The 18,656-nt window shown below is 40.4% G+C and overlaps 1 protein-coding gene across 4 annotated transcripts in view; it reads left to right on the top strand.

The window, feature by feature from the left end:
* The window catches only part of BNC2 (basonuclin zinc finger protein 2), a 703,423-nt gene that overhangs the window by 98,263 nt on the left and 586,504 nt on the right, over nt 1-18,656 (top strand). Inside the window, exon 1 of one of the 4 annotated variants that reach the window (XM_068234376.1) lies at nt 5,553-5,581. The exons of the other annotated variants lie outside the window; for them this stretch is intronic. The gene's annotated coding sequence lies outside the window, so the exon portion shown is untranslated. Of the gene's footprint in view, nt 1-5,552; nt 5,582-18,656 lie in introns of those variants that run through there. 4 annotated transcript variants of the gene reach the window in all.

Here is an 18,656-nt window from a genome sequence, read left to right as displayed (position 1 = left end):
ATGGCTACCCCTTTATATTTGTGACCAGCGACTAGCTTTTGAAAAATGTATTAGCTGAGTGCTGATGGTGAGCTTGGGCTCCAGCTGCAGGGGATTATGGCTTTCAGTGGGTTGAGGGAGCTTGGAATGTATTCCTTGCTAGCAGAGGATTTGTGTCCCTTTCCTATTGCCATTAACCCTTCCGTGTCCTGTGGCCTGGCAGTAAATTGCCTGGCAAGAATTCTAAATCATGAGGTTAAGTCTCCAGTCAGTGCCATCACAGCCTCACAGGCAGCCATTACTGGTTCTTAGCTTTTAATGTCAGACATGAAAGTGTGGAAAGGTAAGACACTACTTGCGGGATAAAGTTATAAACAGATGGGCAGGTTGATGCTAGATATTAATTTTGCTATTTACTTTTGAATTAGTAATCAAAACATAGGATCTAAAAAATAAATGACTATTTTTCGTATTCGAGACACTTTCCTATCACAGTTGCAGAAATGCTTAGTTTCGTAAGTATATAATAGCGTAAGTATATAATAGCATAAAGTTAAATGATTGAATGAATTTGTTAAAAAATACCCCCCTCCCCCTTCCCCACACCTAAAAAGCAGTATCCGAACTATTGCCATTTGGCTACCGATGGCATTTCAGGCCATTGTGGTCTCTTGAACATTTGCCAAAGCTGGCACCCAATTCGACTACTTCAGTACAAACCTTGTTCAGAGGGTGTGTAGTATAACTGCAGATTTTATTGAACATGATGCCAGACTTTATGCAGCCACAGTCGTCTGTTTTTTTAACAAAAACACAAACCACCCTAAATGGAATGCAGAGGCATCATAAACTTGAATTAGCTTGGGTTTTTCAATAAACTACTGATGAGATCCATCATAAATAATCAAAATCATAAACTGTTTGTTTTTTAGTAACACACAAGTGTGAGCTTGGGGTATAGGCTCACATATGAAATTCCCAGAGTCAATTTTTATACACATACCATAAAACAAATACCTAACCAAATTAGTACATGGAAGCAGTAGATAGGTATTTGTTTTGGCCTAGGCTACTGGTTTGTGGAAAATGTATAGTTGGTGAGGGAGGAGTCTTTCATTAACCATTAGGTTGGTACCTAAGTAAAACTGCTGGTTAAGTGTTGGGAAAACATAGATGGACATACTTCATGAACTCAAGAAGGACCATGTGCTGTTCTGGACACCAAAGTATTTTGGCACTGTGGAAGAAAGCTTTCTGTATGAGTGCTTTACATAATTTGTGGAGTTCAGAGAGCCTGTTAAGGGATTATAGAAGTACAGTGATTTGTTTATGTCCTGTTATAGCAATGTGTCAGCATCTTTTGCAGCTTTGGGTCTGTTCATCTGATTGGAGGAGGACCTATTTAATTTACATTTACTGAGACATCACTTTTTGATTTATGTAGGACATTTCTGTAAAATTTTTATTTTAGGAAAGCCTGAAGTATATAATATATAGTGAGGACCTGTTTTCCCTCAAGCCACCAGTAGAAGGCCACAGGAATCCCGTAGGCATACATTTTGAATGATCCTTTGTCACATTTCATCGTACTAAACTGCATTCAGTGTGACCCTGACATAACGGCATTGTGTGCACACCTTTGTGTAATCCAATCCTCTAGATTTATAGTTTAAAAGGCATTAGAAATCGTTCCATTCAGCAATCCTGCAACAAAGCAAATCCACTCCTTTTCAGGCACTTCCATTAAATAGCACCATACTTTAAAATTCTGGTAGACAACCACAATATTATCTGTTGCATAAGCCTTTTCTATGTGCTTTTGGCCAACTACAGTGAGTGTCTGTTTCAGCTTGAGACTGCTGCAGTTCCCAGTATTTATTTTTGCATACTAGGAGGATGAGACTGCACCATCCCAACTGTGCAGGTGGGAAATAAAAGACGTATAATTTATGCCCACAGAAAATAATTTCCTGCAAAGAGCCTCACCAGTATAATAACCTTAAATAACATTAAATAGCATACTCTATTCATTTACAATCACAAACAATTTAAGAGGCCCTTTCATTATGATCATAGAGCAGCATGGTTACTCTGTCCTATATTACGTTATTTAATAAAAGGTGACCTTCAAAAAATACTATTTGCTGGATAAAGAATGAACAACCCAGTAAACTTGATACAAACACAGGACGGTATTCAGACATAACGCTAGTTAGTCACCTAAGACAATGTATGGTAACAGTCATTTAATGTACATCAGATAACAAAAAGTCATCACTCCCTAACCAGCTCCTGTCGTCTCCAACTCAAAAACATATTATATATAATATCTCGTCTGAACTTTTTTGTAACATACTAGTTTGTGGACTACCAACTAACAGACTGGCACCGCTCCAATCTATACTGAACTCGGCTCTCCACAATCTCTCTCCCCTGGACATCTCCTATTTTCCAGATATTGTCCTCCTCTAGAATTACTTCCTCGCATTCACGTATACAAGATTTTGCACGTGCTTCACCCCTCCTCTGGAATGCCCTTTCACAACACATCCGTCACTCTCCATCCTTCGATATCTTTAAATGCTCCTTCAAAACTCACTTTTTCTGTATATGCTCTACCTTAGGCCATTCCCCCTTTGTCCTCTGGCCAAGTTGTACTCCTTACTAGATAACCTAAAAACACACTGCCTCCAGGTATGATTATTGTATACTGTCCATCTGCTTATTATTGTATACTACCTCTCCTCTTGTTCCCTCCCTATTCCTCTAGATTGTAAGCTCACAAGGGAAGGGCTCTCTCATCCTTTTGTGTCTTGGAATTTTCTATACATTTTATTCATCGTGTTACTTTTGTCACTGTAATTACCAATTTTATACCAATTCTAATTTGTGGCAAATCTGAATATTGTGAATTGGTGTATAGCATTATCAGTATTATTATATACCCCATGTTTGGTTCGTACTCTGTACAGCACCATTGAATATGTTGGTGCTTTATAAATCAATAATAATAATAGAAATTGATTCAATTCCGCTACCAGATGTCCAGAGGAGCGCAATCATTAAGTTGTTGGTGCCAGAAAGGAATGTGGAGTCCACAGTTGTCTCACCTGTTCACACTCAATCTTTTTTTGTTGGTGGAATCTAGGGCAGAGTGACACAAGTTGTCACAAAGATTGACTGATTGATTTTGTGAGTTAAGGGCCTCATCTAAGGAGATTGTGGTAAGCAGGTGCTATATGATTATTGGGACTCGTGTGTAATGATATCAAACAACAGACATTTGTAGATTGTTGATATGAATAATCAAGGTACTTAAAGAGGAACTCCAGTGAAAATAATGTAATAAAAAAGTGCTTCATTTTTACAATAATTATGTATAAATGGTTTAGTCAGTGTTTTCCCATTGTAAAATTTTTCCTCTCCCTGATTTACATTCTGACATTTACCACATTGACATTTTTACTGCTGGCAGGTGATGTCAGTGGAAGAAGATGCTGCTCGCTATTTTGGCAGTTGGATCAAGCTGTAAACAGCTGTTATTTGCCACAATGCAATGAGCTTCACAGACAGAAAACTGTCAGGACCATGGTCCTGACATCCCACTCTGGGAGGGATTTCACCACAATATCAGCCATACAGAGCCCCCTGATGATCAGTTTGTAATATGTAAAATATTTCTCATGGGAAAGGGGGTATCAGCTACTTATTGGGATGCAGTTCAATTCTTGGTCATGGTTTCTCTTTAACGCTATGAAACAAGGGGCCTGATTCATCAAGCTGTGTTGCTTTAGCAGCACAGCTTAATGTGCAGTAGTGCTTGTTAATCCACGCTTTACATAGCAGCGCTTGCTGATTTGTAGGAGTGTGCCGTCCTTTAGTTACGCATCTTGATTCCTTAGCATCGCGCATAACTTTCAATGTGGATGGTCCTGTGAACTATAGTTACTGTGATACATTACTAACAGCCACTGCTGTAATAAGTAACATGCTAAGGAAACAATGTGCATAACTAAGGGAAGGCACGCTGCTATGTAAGGCGTGGATTAGCATGCGCTACAGCTCATTAAAGCGCAGTTAAAGTTTCAATACAAATTCAACTCTAAATCTAATATTCATTTCCACTCAGGAACCAACTGCTGTTAGGTGAATGGTGAGATGGAGAAGCCTCCTCAACATTCATCATAGAACTGTGCCACTTTCATTGAACATTGTACAAACTTAGTGCTCTGCAAGACATTTTGTAATATCTTGTTAGGGCCTGTACACACTGAAAAACGCAAGCAAAATCGCAAGCGCATGCGTTTTTAAAGTGCATGTAGTTTTAAAAACGCATGCGCTTTTGCCTGCGTTTTTTGTGCGTTTGCGTTTTTCTTGTAATTGCTGATTGGCTAAAGAATCCTTTGTTTTTTATCTAGTTTACATTTAACAGGAATCAGGAGATTGCAGAGTCTTCTGGGATACTGACTTCTGAAAAACGCAGGCAAAAACGCAAGCGCATGCGTTTTTAATGCGTTTTTCATGCGCCGCGCTTAAAAAAGCGCAGCAGGCACTGCGATTGCCTTTTTCTAAAAACGCATCGCACCAGTGTGTACAAGTCATCACGATTTTCATTCTTTTTCAAAAGACCTTGCATTTTTAAAAACGCATGCGTTTTTAAAAACGCAACGCAAGCGCAGCAGTGTGTACAGGCCCTTAAACGTATTTTGCTATTTCAGTTTGCATCCAGCTATATGTTTGAGGCTAAGTTCACAGTGGGACGTTAAAGTCGCACGTTAAAACAGCATTTAACGCAGAATAACTCACTGCAATGAAAAATCAATGCCCCATTCACAGTGCACACGTTGCGTTAGTGACTAACGCTGCACGTTAAGTAAAAGTACTGCATGCAGTGCGTTATACACGTTATTAGCTGCGTTGGACTGTTTGCACATGCTCAGTAATGACTTGGAAGCATACTTTTCATTGCCTGTATTTTCTACTGTATCTGCTGTATGCGACGGTAACGCTACGTTGCCACTTTTTGGGCGCGTTGCGTTGTAAGCTTGCGGTGCGACTTTAACGTGGCATCAAAACGCAACGTCCCACTGTGAATCTAGCCTCAAAAACTGAATGAAGCTGGAATTGCTAGTTGCCAGCCCTGTGCTCCCTTTCTAAGGTATAAGCAGTGTAGGAATGTCCATTTTAGTTGCATATCGACTTAGCTGCATGGTTAGGAGCATGTTGCTCATTGTCAACACAGCTATTGTAGAGGTACACTTTAAAGTGAACCTCCAGACTAAAAATCTACTCAGCAGCACTGAAAAGGCTTGGTGTTTCTTTATCAGTTTCACAGCATCAGAACTTTGTTTTCCTTGCCAAAGCCATATTTTTAGCTGTGAAGAAGCTAAGCTCTGCCCATTAAAGAAAACTACCTAGGCATTTTTCCCCTGATGCTGTGCAAAGCATGATGGGATTGCTGATGTTGTTGTTCTTGTTGCCTAGCAACTGGGAGGGGTGATCAGGACACAGGACAGTTGGAACTGTGTTTCATGCTCCCTGTCACCTCCTTTCAACCAAAAAGATGGCTGCCCTCATGAAATCAGCCTGATCTAAAAACAGGGTGGGTAAGAGATTATATTAACTATCTATTTTAGTTAACATAACTAATGTAACTTAATGACAGTATGTTTGTTTATGCTGAAGTTCCTCAATAAGTGTTTGGTTGGCCTGTGCATCAGTCTGTGGTATGTGGGAATGTTGTAGGGATGGTATACCATAAGTACAAAAGTGTTTATGAGTCTGATACATAGTGATGTCATAACAGACCAGTGCAACACCACTCTCTGCTGCCATGCAGGATTGCGCAAGGGAATGCAATTACACTCAATGGACATTTAAGTGGAGAACAACAATAACAAAGCAATGCATTGATGGTTGTAAGCAATCACTATAAACATATTTAACAGATTACTTAATTAACAACTTCAAGGATAATCCAGTTATTTTTGAAAACAAGAAGTTTAACAAAACTTCTGAAAAAATCAATTTAAATTAATTTCTCTTAACACAGTGTTTGCAGGAGTATAAAATGTTTCATTTATTCTTTTTAAAACAGAAAAAAACAAGGTTAAATCAGTTTTCAAAGATTAATTGCAGTTACTTGTTTGACTAGGTGCATGCTTTTATTTTCCACAGTGGAGTTCTCTGTGTCTTGTTTTAGGTAGTCCAAACCAGTTCCACTTGTTATACATTAAGGCAGTTCAAAGAGCTGTATCCCAAAGAATCCAATTAAATTCATTCACCTGCAGTACATCAATGTATAGGATTTAGAAGTGTAACAGAAAAGTGCTTTACGGTTGCTATGGGTTACTGTACCTTACCATCTGCTTCATTAAGTATGGCTCCCTGCTGTAATTGTTGGCAGACATCTGCCTCACTTACAGTCTCCGAGCAGTTTTTTAGCTCTTACTTCTTTTCAGAGGGAAGCTGTAAATTTGCATAATGAAGGCACATGCATCATACTTCCTCTGAAATGTTACAAAGTCATTTACTCTTGGCCACACTAGTCAAACTTCAATATGCTAACTGTTAGTTCATAATGTGTGTACATAGTTTTTTTTTTCCGATCCTCAGACAGAAGGCAAACGCATGCCACAAAGGTATGCTTTCTGCTGGGCTTTTGAAATTCATCTCCCATGCCAGCAAGCAGTTTAGTGGCAGGAAGTCCTTCTTCGTAAAGCAGTCTTGAACTGGTAAAGTAGAAGCATGTGTAAAACGTAAAGGGGATATCAGCTTTCTGAAGATTGCGGCCCCAGAGTAACAAGGTGCAAATGAGAGCACTGCCCCACCAGCACCCACCCCACCTGTGGTGTGAGACCCACTAAAAAAAATAGGAGACCCACTAAAAAAATGAAAATAACATAAATGTCACTGCTACGACTAATAATGTGCAGGAAAATGAAATATTTTTATAATCAGTTCCTTGATTCTCTACCCATTACATGAAATGTATAGTTTTGTACCATTGTTTTATATTTATTGTCAAAAACTAGTGACAAGTAAACTATTTTTATTACATTTTTTTATTAGGAACATTTGGATTACAGATAAACAGTTCATTTATTAGCAACTTGCTGGTTTAAATGTTTACATTTTGTGAACAGAATAAAGTGTTGTTTTACTCTTGTAGTTGCAAAGTAATTTCTAAGGTCTAAGTCATTTCTTTCACACTATACATGTGATGTTGCGATGCAGTGCTATGCAATCGCAATGCAGGACTGCCAAAAATGTGCATCGTACAATGGGCGATGTGCCGCATGCAGTACCATTAAAAGTATGCTTAACTAAGCACATTACTCTCTAAATGCACTGCATGCAGTGTGCTATCCCCACAGAACCTGTGGAAATGCGCCACACTCATCAATCAGTGTGATAGCACCATAGGAATATCTCATTGTGATGCACACAATGGACACAGTGTGAAAGGAGCCTACATACTACAAGTCTCAAAACTTGGTGACGGATAAGTTGATAACTGGGCCCTGTTGACGTTTATGGAACCTTGACTGCACAGCCATTAAATAAGCCTATTCTTGAACGTACAAAGATTGCCAGTCTGACCAGCAGGGTAATATTTTTAAATACAAGCAGTCACATACTGTTTTCTGGAATTCTAGGGTAGGATCACAACTCAAACTCCTATAGATATCGGCATCACTCAGCTGTCTCAGAGCCTCATTCCTGTAGGTTGAACTATCAAGAACGACTACCGCCCCCCCCCCCCCTCCTCCCTCCCCCCCTTGTCTGCATTACAGACAACAATGTCTTTATTATTCTGAAGACTTCTGAGGGCACAGGTCTCATCCAAGGTCAGATTGGAAGGACTCATATGTAGAGAATTTTCCGCTAGCTGTATCAGATCCATCTCAACAAAATCTTGGAAGGTGTCCACAGGGGGCATCCTGAGTCCAACTGGGTAAAATTGGGGTTATTGACTCTAACTGGTTCCACATCATCCATAGTGATCAGGCTAGCGCTATCAGATGCCAGAACATCTAGCATCCACCAGGCACGGGTATCCTGAAAATGACCTATGTCAGCTATATCAGCCGAGTGTGAACCCGTCTTTTCTTTTGTCAGATCAGCATCCTCTCCAATATGTTTTCTTAAAAGGATAGATCTGACGAAATGGTTAACGTTGACAAGTGTATCAAACACGTCCAGATGGTGAGTTGGTGCAAAGGATAAACCTTTAGATAAAATTTTAATTTCAGTCTCAGTGAGGAAAAGGAAGGAACATTCGCACTCTCTGACAGGTGGCATCCTAACAATTTTATTAAACAACCACAAGACAGAGATAAAAGTGTTTGGACTGCAATGTCCTTAGAAACAGTACTACACTGTAATAAATTCAAAAACAATGTGCATAGTTAGAGTGAGACAGACATGATGGGTAAAGAACGCAAGACGGAAGTGCTCAGGAGGTATACTTAGCAGATCAGAGATGCAGGCTGGAGAGGGTATGGAGGAGAAGAGATCCCCCGGTGGACTCCTCCATACCCTGAGCAGTCCACCGGAGGATCCCTTCTCCTCCATACCCTCTCCAGCCTGCATCTCTGACTGGCTAAGTATACCTCCTGTGCACTTCCGTCTTGCGCTCTTCACCCACTCTAACTATGCACATGTTAGAACTATTGTTCCAATTGATTAATATGCATGCTATATGGTATTGAATATCACACTTAGGTTATTATTCACATTGAATATTATCACTTTTTTGCTCTTCTTTGGAGGTAATGGACCCGGGTTCATGCTCTGTACAGAGTACCACAACTGATCTAATTGATATCTAATTGAATTGATGCATGTTTATGATGAGATGATGAAATACACATATATGTGTTTAGATGATACGTTAATATTTGGAGGGTATGACCAGTTTTTAATTGTTTTAACATTTTGGAATGAGATTATATATGGAATAAAATGTTGATATATTTTTTTTTTATTTATTACAGTGTAGTGCTGTTTCTATGAGCTTCTTTGCTTATTTTTTTGTCTATAATATATGAGCTCTAGCACACAGCTGAGTAAGAGTGCAGTGTCCCTTAGTATACTGCAATGTCCTTACTCATCAGCCCTTTATCTGTCTTGTGGTTGTTTAATAAAATTGTTTGGATGCCACCCGTCGGAGAGTGCGGAAGTTCCTTCCGTTTACAGTACTGCTGCCTGATTCCAGCACCTCGAGATGGAAAGAGTGAGTGTAGCGGTGTTTTCCAATTTTGTTTTCAGTCTCAGTAAGGGTATAACTGGACAAACTGACCACATTGTTGACATCTCCCAACTCAGACCTTGCAGGGACACCCCCAAGCAACCTACAGTTCTTTATACCTGCTCTCCGTGTCCTTCTCCTTTTCGCCCTTTTTTAATGGGGTGCTTCTGCTTTTTGTAATTGGACTGCTGTCTTGTGGGTTTTTTGGTGGAGGTGGTGCACCTGCCCCTACTCCCTGTCCATGTGAGTATACCTGTGATGGTATAACCTCCAACAAATAGGCTCCATCTGAACTACCAGCTGGGGCAGCCTGTGGAATTGTAACCTCAGGTGAGCTAAAACCGACCCCACGTCTGCTCCTAGAATGGGACCTGTGGTGAGCACGTCCACGGTCCAGGAGACCTGCGTGCACTCTCCCACTGACTCCATTCATAGACAGCCTTTCTCCTGTAATCCCCCATGTCCCATAGATGTTTAATCCTTTTTATATCCATAATCATAGCTTCTAATTTAGCAATATTATCACACATCTTTTTATTCAAGTCAACATTCTATGCCGCGTTGTACTAAAAAAAAAATAATATATATATATTGCTTATGCTATATGTTTAAAATCGGAGTTGTTCAAAAGTAATTCACTTATCCATGATTCACAATGTATTATACAGGACTCCACTTACAGGAATTCAACTTACAAACAATCTCCTGGAACCCGTTTGTAAGTAGGAGACCACCTGTATCCTATGATATTTCATATTTTGCGGTTTGAAATGCTTTAAAAAGCTGTATAAAAGCCCTTGTTCAGGCATGTGCGTTTTTCTGCATCTTGAGTGAACTATATTATAGTTAGCTATGTTTGCATTATTCATTTTTATTACCTGTCTAGTTAGGTTTGAATTGCTGCTTCCTGTGCTAATGTAAGACACTTCTTGGCTGGGCTGAACAAAAGTCCATGAGCTGTCCAAACTCTTCCCCTTATCCCTTCATCATGCACAGACATTAGTCAAGGAGGGTCTGGGAAGGTTTTTCAGTTTAGGTAACATTGCTCTTGACATTCCTCTTAGCACTGGTACACAGATTGAGCGCTTAATACCTACCTGATCTGGAGGCAGCTCTGGCTCTCTTCTTCCACCAATGAAGGGCGCTGTAACACTGCCATTATCTTCCGGCTCCCGATCACATGATGTGACAAATGATCAGGACCCAAAGGAGAATGTTAGCGTTACAGCACCGATCGGTGTTGGAGTAGGAAAGCCGATCCTGCACCCAAATCAGGTAGATATCAAAATGCTTCCTGCACCGCTCTTCATTAGGCTGGATGAGACACAAAATGAAAGTGCAGTGCATGTAAAAAACAAAACCCCAAATCAGCAATTAAAGGGATAAAGTTAACTAACAGTAATTCTGCCCCATCTGAAAATGCATCTCCTGGGTCATACTGTGAGCCCTTGTGTGTCACAAATTTGTGTGTTCACACCCAAAGAACAGCTCAAGAACCTAGGATGCCCAAAGCCTCCCTCCAGCCCTCTGTGCCCTCATGAAGAAGCCAATACAGTGAGAGTAGAGAAAGGATTTTGACATTGGAAAGGGTTCTTGTGAACATAAGGCAAATCTTCCCCAGATTCCCCATCCACCCTTTGCAAACGAGGGGGGGGGGGGGGGGGTGCTATCTGATGGCCACCTCTACACAAAGGCAAGGGTTGCAAACTTTTGCCACTGAGTAGAAGATATTTTTCCAGTATATCCAGGACAGTTGTACCAGATCACTTATGTTCGTCACTGACCTCTAATGTTCTCAAGTTTTAAAGAACAGAGCAAGTAGAGTTGATAATGGTTTTATTTTAAAAAGTAGCAACTTCAAGTGACACTAAAGTGAAAAAAAAACGTATGATGTAATGATTTGTATGTGTAGTACTGATAATTAATAGAACATTAGAAGCAAAGAAAACTGTCTCATTTTAATTTTTAGATATTTATTTTTTTGTTTAACATTGCATAATTCTGCAATTACCAGCCACACTCTGTATTTTAAACTATAACACAAGCAGAGCTAATGACCCTTTCAACTTCCCTGCAGTAAATTTTTTTATCTAAATCTGTCTCTGGGCTGGTGCACACCAAGAGCACTTCTGAGCACTTGTAAAAAAAGCTAGCGCTTTGAAAAGCGCTTGGCTAATGTATTTGAATGGGATGGATCACACCAGAGCGATGTGATTTTTTTTTCCTAAACACAAATCCTTCAGCATTTCTGAGGCAATTCAGACTCAATGATAAGTATAGGAAAGTGGAAAATTGCTCTAAAAAGCCATACACAGAGCAATTTTACAAGTTTTTTTTTTTATTTTTTTTTTTTACAAACACTGAACACTTCCATTTCCACTGTACAAAAAATAAAATATTGCTACACCAAACCGTTCCAAAAATCTCTAGGCATAACTAGAAAATCGCTAGGCACATGCCTGAAATCACTTAGAAAAATATCTTCAAAAAGCACTTAGCATTTGCGATTACGCTAGCGCTTTTAGGTGTGCACTGGCCCTCTGGATGTTTCTTTGATGTAAAAGTTCCAGAAAACAGTGACCCAGGTTGGATCGAAGAGCTCAGAGAGGCTCTTTTGCATAGATAACAACTGAAGTTTCTTAACTCTTCCTGTGCTGGAAACAATATAAGACTCATATTTGTGCTACTAATGTTATATTTCTCAGATGTACTACACATACAAATCATTATCTCATAAGTTGATTTTTACTTCAGATTCCCTTTAAGCATTGTTATTACCAGGGGTGTAACTAGAAATCACTGCCCCCCCCTGCAAAACTTTGGATGGGGCCCCATCCCCAACCCCCCCCCACTCCTTTCCCCCAGCTTTCTGCACAGGTAAACTGAGAACCAATGTTATTCAATTGGCTAGTGCACACTTGAATGTGTTTTCCCCATGCAGATAAAAACAGACACCAGTGAAGCACTGCACACATTTACTCTGTCAATTACATTAGCTTCTTTGATAAAGCGTGCATGTTTTCACACATACAGACACACATGGTGCGCAGAAAAAGCATACAGAAAACAAACAGATGAGTGTCCTCCCAGCCTCACCTTATTAAACTCACTCTGTCCATCTCTGACAGAGCAGAACTGGCTCTGAAGACTTCTCCAGCATCACTATAGTGCACAGCACTTGGGGAGGGGTAGAGAGGTTGGGGCTGGGTGCTATACACAAGAGCCTGCTGCACACTGAATAAGGACTGTCTACAAATCTTTGTCTGCAAAACTTTGTATGATTCCTCACTAGTGGCTGAGCAGTTGCAGTCATTAGAACAATTGTGCTGAGAGCAGAAAAGTTTTTTCTCTCTGTGCCCTTAGTTGTCAGTCTCTCAGGACACGGAAAAGCAGCTTCTCTCCCCTCCCCCCTCCCCCCTGCAGCTGCATACCTTGTAGAGTCTATTGTTATTTCCCTGGTTGTTACTATGACATTGCTGTATACTAGACTAATCTGTTTATTTGCCTTTAGTTCAGCTTGAAGTGTAAAGATTACAATGGCAAACCACTGCAATAAAAACAACATTAATAACAATGGCAGCTTCTTTATATCTTCTAGGTCAGGTGCTCTTTATTGTCTCCTGGTATTTGGTATTTCAAGTGATCATATTTAACTACTTGAGGACTGCGTCATGCCGATCTGCGTAAAGTCCAGGGGCTTGCTTTTGCAGGAGATCGAGCGAACGCTGCACACGCATCTTGGTAGGCGGGGCGTCTCCCAGCGCCACTCGGAGACCGGTAGACAGTGAAACCGCCGTCTAATTAGCATATACAGCGCTGTGATCTACAGCAGCGCTGTACTGGGGACAGCCGCGTGACACGCTGAAGCCTATGACAGCCGACTGCCGTGATTGGCTAGCTGGGGGGAGGGAGGGAGTTAGGAAAAAAAATAATAAACACGGAAATGTAATAATAAAACAATAACATAAATATTTTAAAAAAAATAAAAATAAACATTTGTTGGAATCAGACCCCACCAACAGGAAGCTCTGTTGGTGGGAAGAAGGGGGGGGGGGAATCACTTGTGTGCTGTGTTGTGTGGCCCTGCAGCTTTGACCTTAAAGCTGCAGTGGCCTATTTTACAGAAAATGGACTGGTCTTTAAGGGGAGGGTGGGGGTAAATGTGGTCCTGAAGAGGTTAATGTACACCTGAAGTGAGAGGGACATGGAAGCTGCCATATGCATTTCCTATGGCTTCTTCCAGTCTGGCTGTCCTTCTGATTCTCTACCTCTAATACTTTTAGCCATGGACCCTGAACAAGCATGCAGCATATCAGATGTTTGACTGGATGTGCCTCAGGTGTTTGATTCAGATACTAGTGATACATGAAAAATCAGCAGGATGCAAGGCAACTGGTATTGTGTAAAAGGAAAGAATCATGGCATCCTCCACATCCCACTCACTTCAGGTGCTCTTTATGGATAAATCTGCCCTAAAATAATATTTTCACATTCTAAACACAAAGTATAACATCAAACAGGCAGCATTTTATTTAGTAATTTATCTTTTTAGGTAAATTAAAAAAACAAATAAATAATAAATGCTGCATGATTAATTTTAACAGATGAAACTAAGTGAAAAAGAAAATATAACACACTGACAAACTTGAGTTTAAGAGACAAAAAAGAAAAGTACACATCTGTATTACTCACAGGACTCATACAAGGGAAAAATTGTTAAATTAGCAATGAAATCAGGCTATCTAAGGAATCAATTTATGCTAAGGGGCATATTCTATATGATCTAAAGCCAACGGCAAAAATTCTTATTGACAGCAGCTGGGATGTTTTGTGGCTTCAAAGGATATGGAATCTGTCCCGTACATAAAGAAAAATTGATCCATGTCTGGTTCAGCCTTCATAGAGTATCTACAGCTGCAAGCTGCTGTTATATTTTAATTCAATAATTTTTCCGCAGAGCATTTTAGAAGTCTGTTACACTGTCCAAGTACACATTTCATATTCATGTGAGCATATTCTTGTGGACTCTTCATTCTTAAAGAGATGACCTTTGCAAAATGTGTAACTCCCTTAAATTCTTTAAAAATAAATCATTATTTCATGGTACCCATATAAATACGCTTGTGAAGGCCTTACCCTGGGTTCACTGTCAAACATGTCTCTGAAGGAACTGAATTTGGATTTCAATGAGGGTTTCTAGGAAGGATGCCATTGCTACATGATCAGGAATATAGATAAGCATACTGAGATGCCTTAGGGCCTTTTTCCACTACCTTGCGATTTGATTCTGATCGCAAATTGCAAGGTATATTAAACTAAAGGAAACTGCAGCAGCAATTTTCATTAGTGCGATCCAATTGCGATGCGATTTTGGTCAAAGCGCAATCGTCGTCCTGCCGTGTTTTGTATGCGATTGAGCTGTACTATAATGAGTATAGTAGCTCAATCGCAATCGCAATGGTGGAAATTGAAATGCGATTGCAAATCGCATTTCATAGTGGAAAACAGCCCGTAACTGGATTTTAGCTCAAAAAAAGTACTCGTTCTCAGTAAGTGGAAATTCTGCTCCAAAAGAGCTGGTTTGCATTTTTGTGAAGATATGTGTGCTTTATTCATTAAAATGTTTTCACAATATTTTTTTTTGCCTTTTGTTTCAACAAACAAAATTCAGAAATGATACCTTTTACCTATTTTTTTGAGTATTGTTAGTTGGTACCTCGCTAACTTACTAAGGATCTGACCAGATAGCACCATAAGCCCCCATTCTATTACCCCAACTTCCTCTTTGGGGTAAACGGAGGTGTTGAAGAACCCCTTGTCCTTAAAATTAGGGCAAGGTTAATTTTGAAGGGCAAGGTTTTGCAGCCCCCCACCCTTCCCCCTGCAAGCCACCTCCCACTCTGGTGTTGAAAGCTATCCAGGTTGGTATGCATGTGGATTGGTGCTGGTCTGTGAGCACTGCCTTATGCTTTCTGGCTCTGTCCTCCTAGCCACCCATGCTGCATGGCTGGTAAAGGGTTTAAATCAAAAGAAAATAAGCAAATTTTAATAAAAAATAATAAGAATAGAATTTATTAACACAAAAAACAAAACAAAAACAAGTTGCAGCAGCAATCAGATGCCACGAACAGAAAGCTCTGTTGGTGGCAAGAAAATGGGGGGGATTCATTTGTGTGCTTAGTTGTATGGCTCTGCAGTGAACTTTTAAAGCTGCAGAGCGCTGCATTGTAAAAAAATCGCCTGGTCACTGGGGGGTGTAAACCTATGGTCCTCAAGCGATTAAAGCAGATCTGAGATGAAAAACTAACTATAACAAGTTACTTGTCTATATATCTTATCTAAAGTTTAGTTAGATAGTTTACACAGCAAATCTAGCTGCAAACAGCTTCAATAGAATATGATTATTTCTTCCTGTGATACAATGACAGCAGCCTTGTTGTTTGTAAACATTACACACAGGCAAGCTTATCTGCATCTTCAGCACTCAGCCTGTGAAAAAAACCTAATCCCCCCTTCTCCTCCCTCCTCCCCTCTGCCTGTGAAATCTCTAGCTAGTAATACCTCCCCCTCCTCCTGCCCAGACTGGGCTCCCATGAGCCCATGCTACTGTCTGAAAATGCCAAGGCTCTCTGAAAAACTGTGGGTGAGGCTTGTTTAGTTTATAGGGAATTAGAGTACTAAAACAAAAACAAAAAGTATTTGGCTTGAGGAATGCCCTATAAACAATAGGAAAGGAACACAATTTTGCAATGAGTAAAAGTTCATCTCGGATCCACTTTAAGAGTGACTTTGAACTTCTAGTCAGCATTAGCCCAGTGATGCTTCTTAATTTTTTAAGTTTATAGCAGAATTACAGTCAAAACTTTGCTTCTGCTCCAATGGTTTTTACAGGTAGTCCCTGACTTACAAACATCTGACTTACCAATGACCCCCCAATATGAACAGCCCGAAAATGGATCAAATCAAAAAAATGTATTTCCAAATAGAAAAAAATGTATTCAAGAAAACGTGTTTTAAAAGGACACTTTGCTGTAAATGCCATTTTGTGCCAGCACACTATACTACATTATATAGCGAGTTCCGAGTTCTGCATACACAGTTTATACATTTTAAAGCAAACCTGTGATCCAGCACTGGGACCCTCTGGAAGTTTGCTTGGATTATGTCAAATCAACTCAATTTTAAAAATCGTTATTACGTGTAATTTTGAAGTTTTACGGGAAATTTTGCGGTTAAGCAAAATTAGCACAATACGATCATCAGTAGGACAGAAGAAGGCACAAAGGAGGACAGAAGGAGGCATAAAGAGGGACGGGGGAAAGGGGGGGTAGAGAGGGTACATAACAACACATTGGAGGCAGTGGGACACGGGGGGGGGGGGGCAGAGGTGGCACAGAGGGGGGCACAGAGAGAACAAGGGGACAGAGGTGACACAGAGGGGGAGGGCAGAGGTGGCACAGAAGGGACACTGAAGGCATAGGGGGACAGAGGTGACACAGAGGGGGACACTGAAGGCACAGGAAGGCACAGAAGACGTACAGGGGACAGAGATGGAATAGTGTTCCGACTTAAGAATGGGTTCAGGTTAAGTACAAACCTACAGTCCCTATCTCATTCGTTAACTGAGGACTACCTGTACCAAGAAAAAAATACTTTTATAAAAAAAAGTGTCTGAGATGATAAGTAGGCTTACCTCTACTCTCTCTAGGATTCCTTTTACATTATTGCACTGCCTGGATGCTGTTTGACAGCCTACTCACTCCTTCACCACTATTGAAAGTACAAATGTTTTATAATCCTTACATTTTCTTTATAACATCAGTGCTATTTATATTGACAGGGTTAGACATCTCTGACTGACTAAGCTACTAGTCAATCAACCGTTTCATATATTTAAGTTAAAGTGAACCTTAAGTGTAATTAAAGAAGGTTTTTCCTCACCTGGGGCTTTCCTCAGCCCCCTGCAGCTGATCGGTGCCCTCAACGTCTCCCTCCGATCCTCCTGTCCCCGCCGGCGGCTACTTCCGGTTTCGCCGTCAGGACCCGACAGGCTGGGAACGCGACTCTTTTAGTTCCCAGCCACAATATCGCCCCCTATGCTGCTATTGCGACCTTCCTTGCCGCAATAGCAGCACAGGGGGCAATATTGTGGCTGGGAACTTTAAGCATGTGATAAAGTCTTCAGACATTAAAAGGGCGAAAGGAAATGATTAAGATTCTCTATCAACCTCATATAGTTGGTTTTGGAGGACAGGAATGTCATGACAGCAAACTGTAGGTTAGGGGAGGTTAGCTTTAGCCTTGCCATTAATTTTAGGATCCAGGCAGAGTTAGAAGTATTAAGGTATGTTAGTGATAGTTCAGGTAATAATTGTTTAAGGGTTAGCGTGAGGTGAGGGCGCAGTTTTTAAGATATAAGCAAAGGTGACGCCTGATACCTTGTACCAAAATCACCTAGCACCAAGTTGCCAAACAATGACACTTAGGCCTCTTCTACACTTGAAGTCATGTTATGGGTTCTTCTGCAATTGCACCACAACGGTGTCAGGAGGTCGCACCACAAGTAACCATTGTTGTGCCACTATTGGTTATCCTCTCGCCAATGTACTGCAACTCTGCAACCTGTCGCACTCTGATCACTGTGATAGGCCCATAGGGCAATCACTGCTTCTGTGGCAGGATGCTGCATTTTTGTGTGACGCAATGAAACATACCAGAGTAAGTTTGAAAGGTCCATTAAGCTTTACTGTGCTAACAGAAATGCAGATATCAAACCAACAAAGGCTGATCCAGGGAATACCTTTAATGACTAACTACATGGTTTATTGCAAGCATTCAAAACATTAAGTTTCTTCTTCAGGCATCATACACAACTGGATCAGAACCATACAGTTAGTCATTAAAGATATTACCTGAATCAATGTCTGTTGGTTTGCTGTCTACATTCTGCTCCACAATTGACATCGGACCACACTTCACTTACCTCACTGTTTTAACAAGCAAGGATTTAAGAAGCAAGTGTTAAGAAGGAAGGATACGCATATGTAAAGATATGTAGCTAATTTCTAGCCCAGTAAATAAGAATTCACCACGTGTATTTGTCGGAAATCCCCTTGTTTATAAAGTTGTTTTGGCAGGGTGAGAGGAGACTGATGTGGCAGCTACTAGGTGTCACACTGGAGAATGCTGCAGCTGCCGTTGTGCCATTTTGCCACATGTGTGGGAGAGAATTAAACTTCTAATACGCTTGAATGATTAGACATTCAAGCAACCAAGCCGAGACAATAATTACCAAAAGAGTTCATTAAAATCAGCAAAATAATAGTTAACGTTTGTATTTTGCTATTGTTCAACTTTATAAATGTGTTCTGCTTAAGTTAGCCAGTACAATGTCGTAAATTATCTATTAGGCTGTAGTCCAACT

The sequence above is a fragment of the Hyperolius riggenbachi genome, chromosome 1 (genome assembly GCF_040937935.1).
Source record: "Hyperolius riggenbachi isolate aHypRig1 chromosome 1, aHypRig1.pri, whole genome shotgun sequence".
NCBI classification, from domain to species: Eukaryota; Metazoa; Chordata; class Amphibia; order Anura; family Hyperoliidae; genus Hyperolius; species Hyperolius riggenbachi.
Note: the sequence above shows the minus strand (reverse complement) of the source record. Positions and strands in the feature narration are given on the sequence as shown.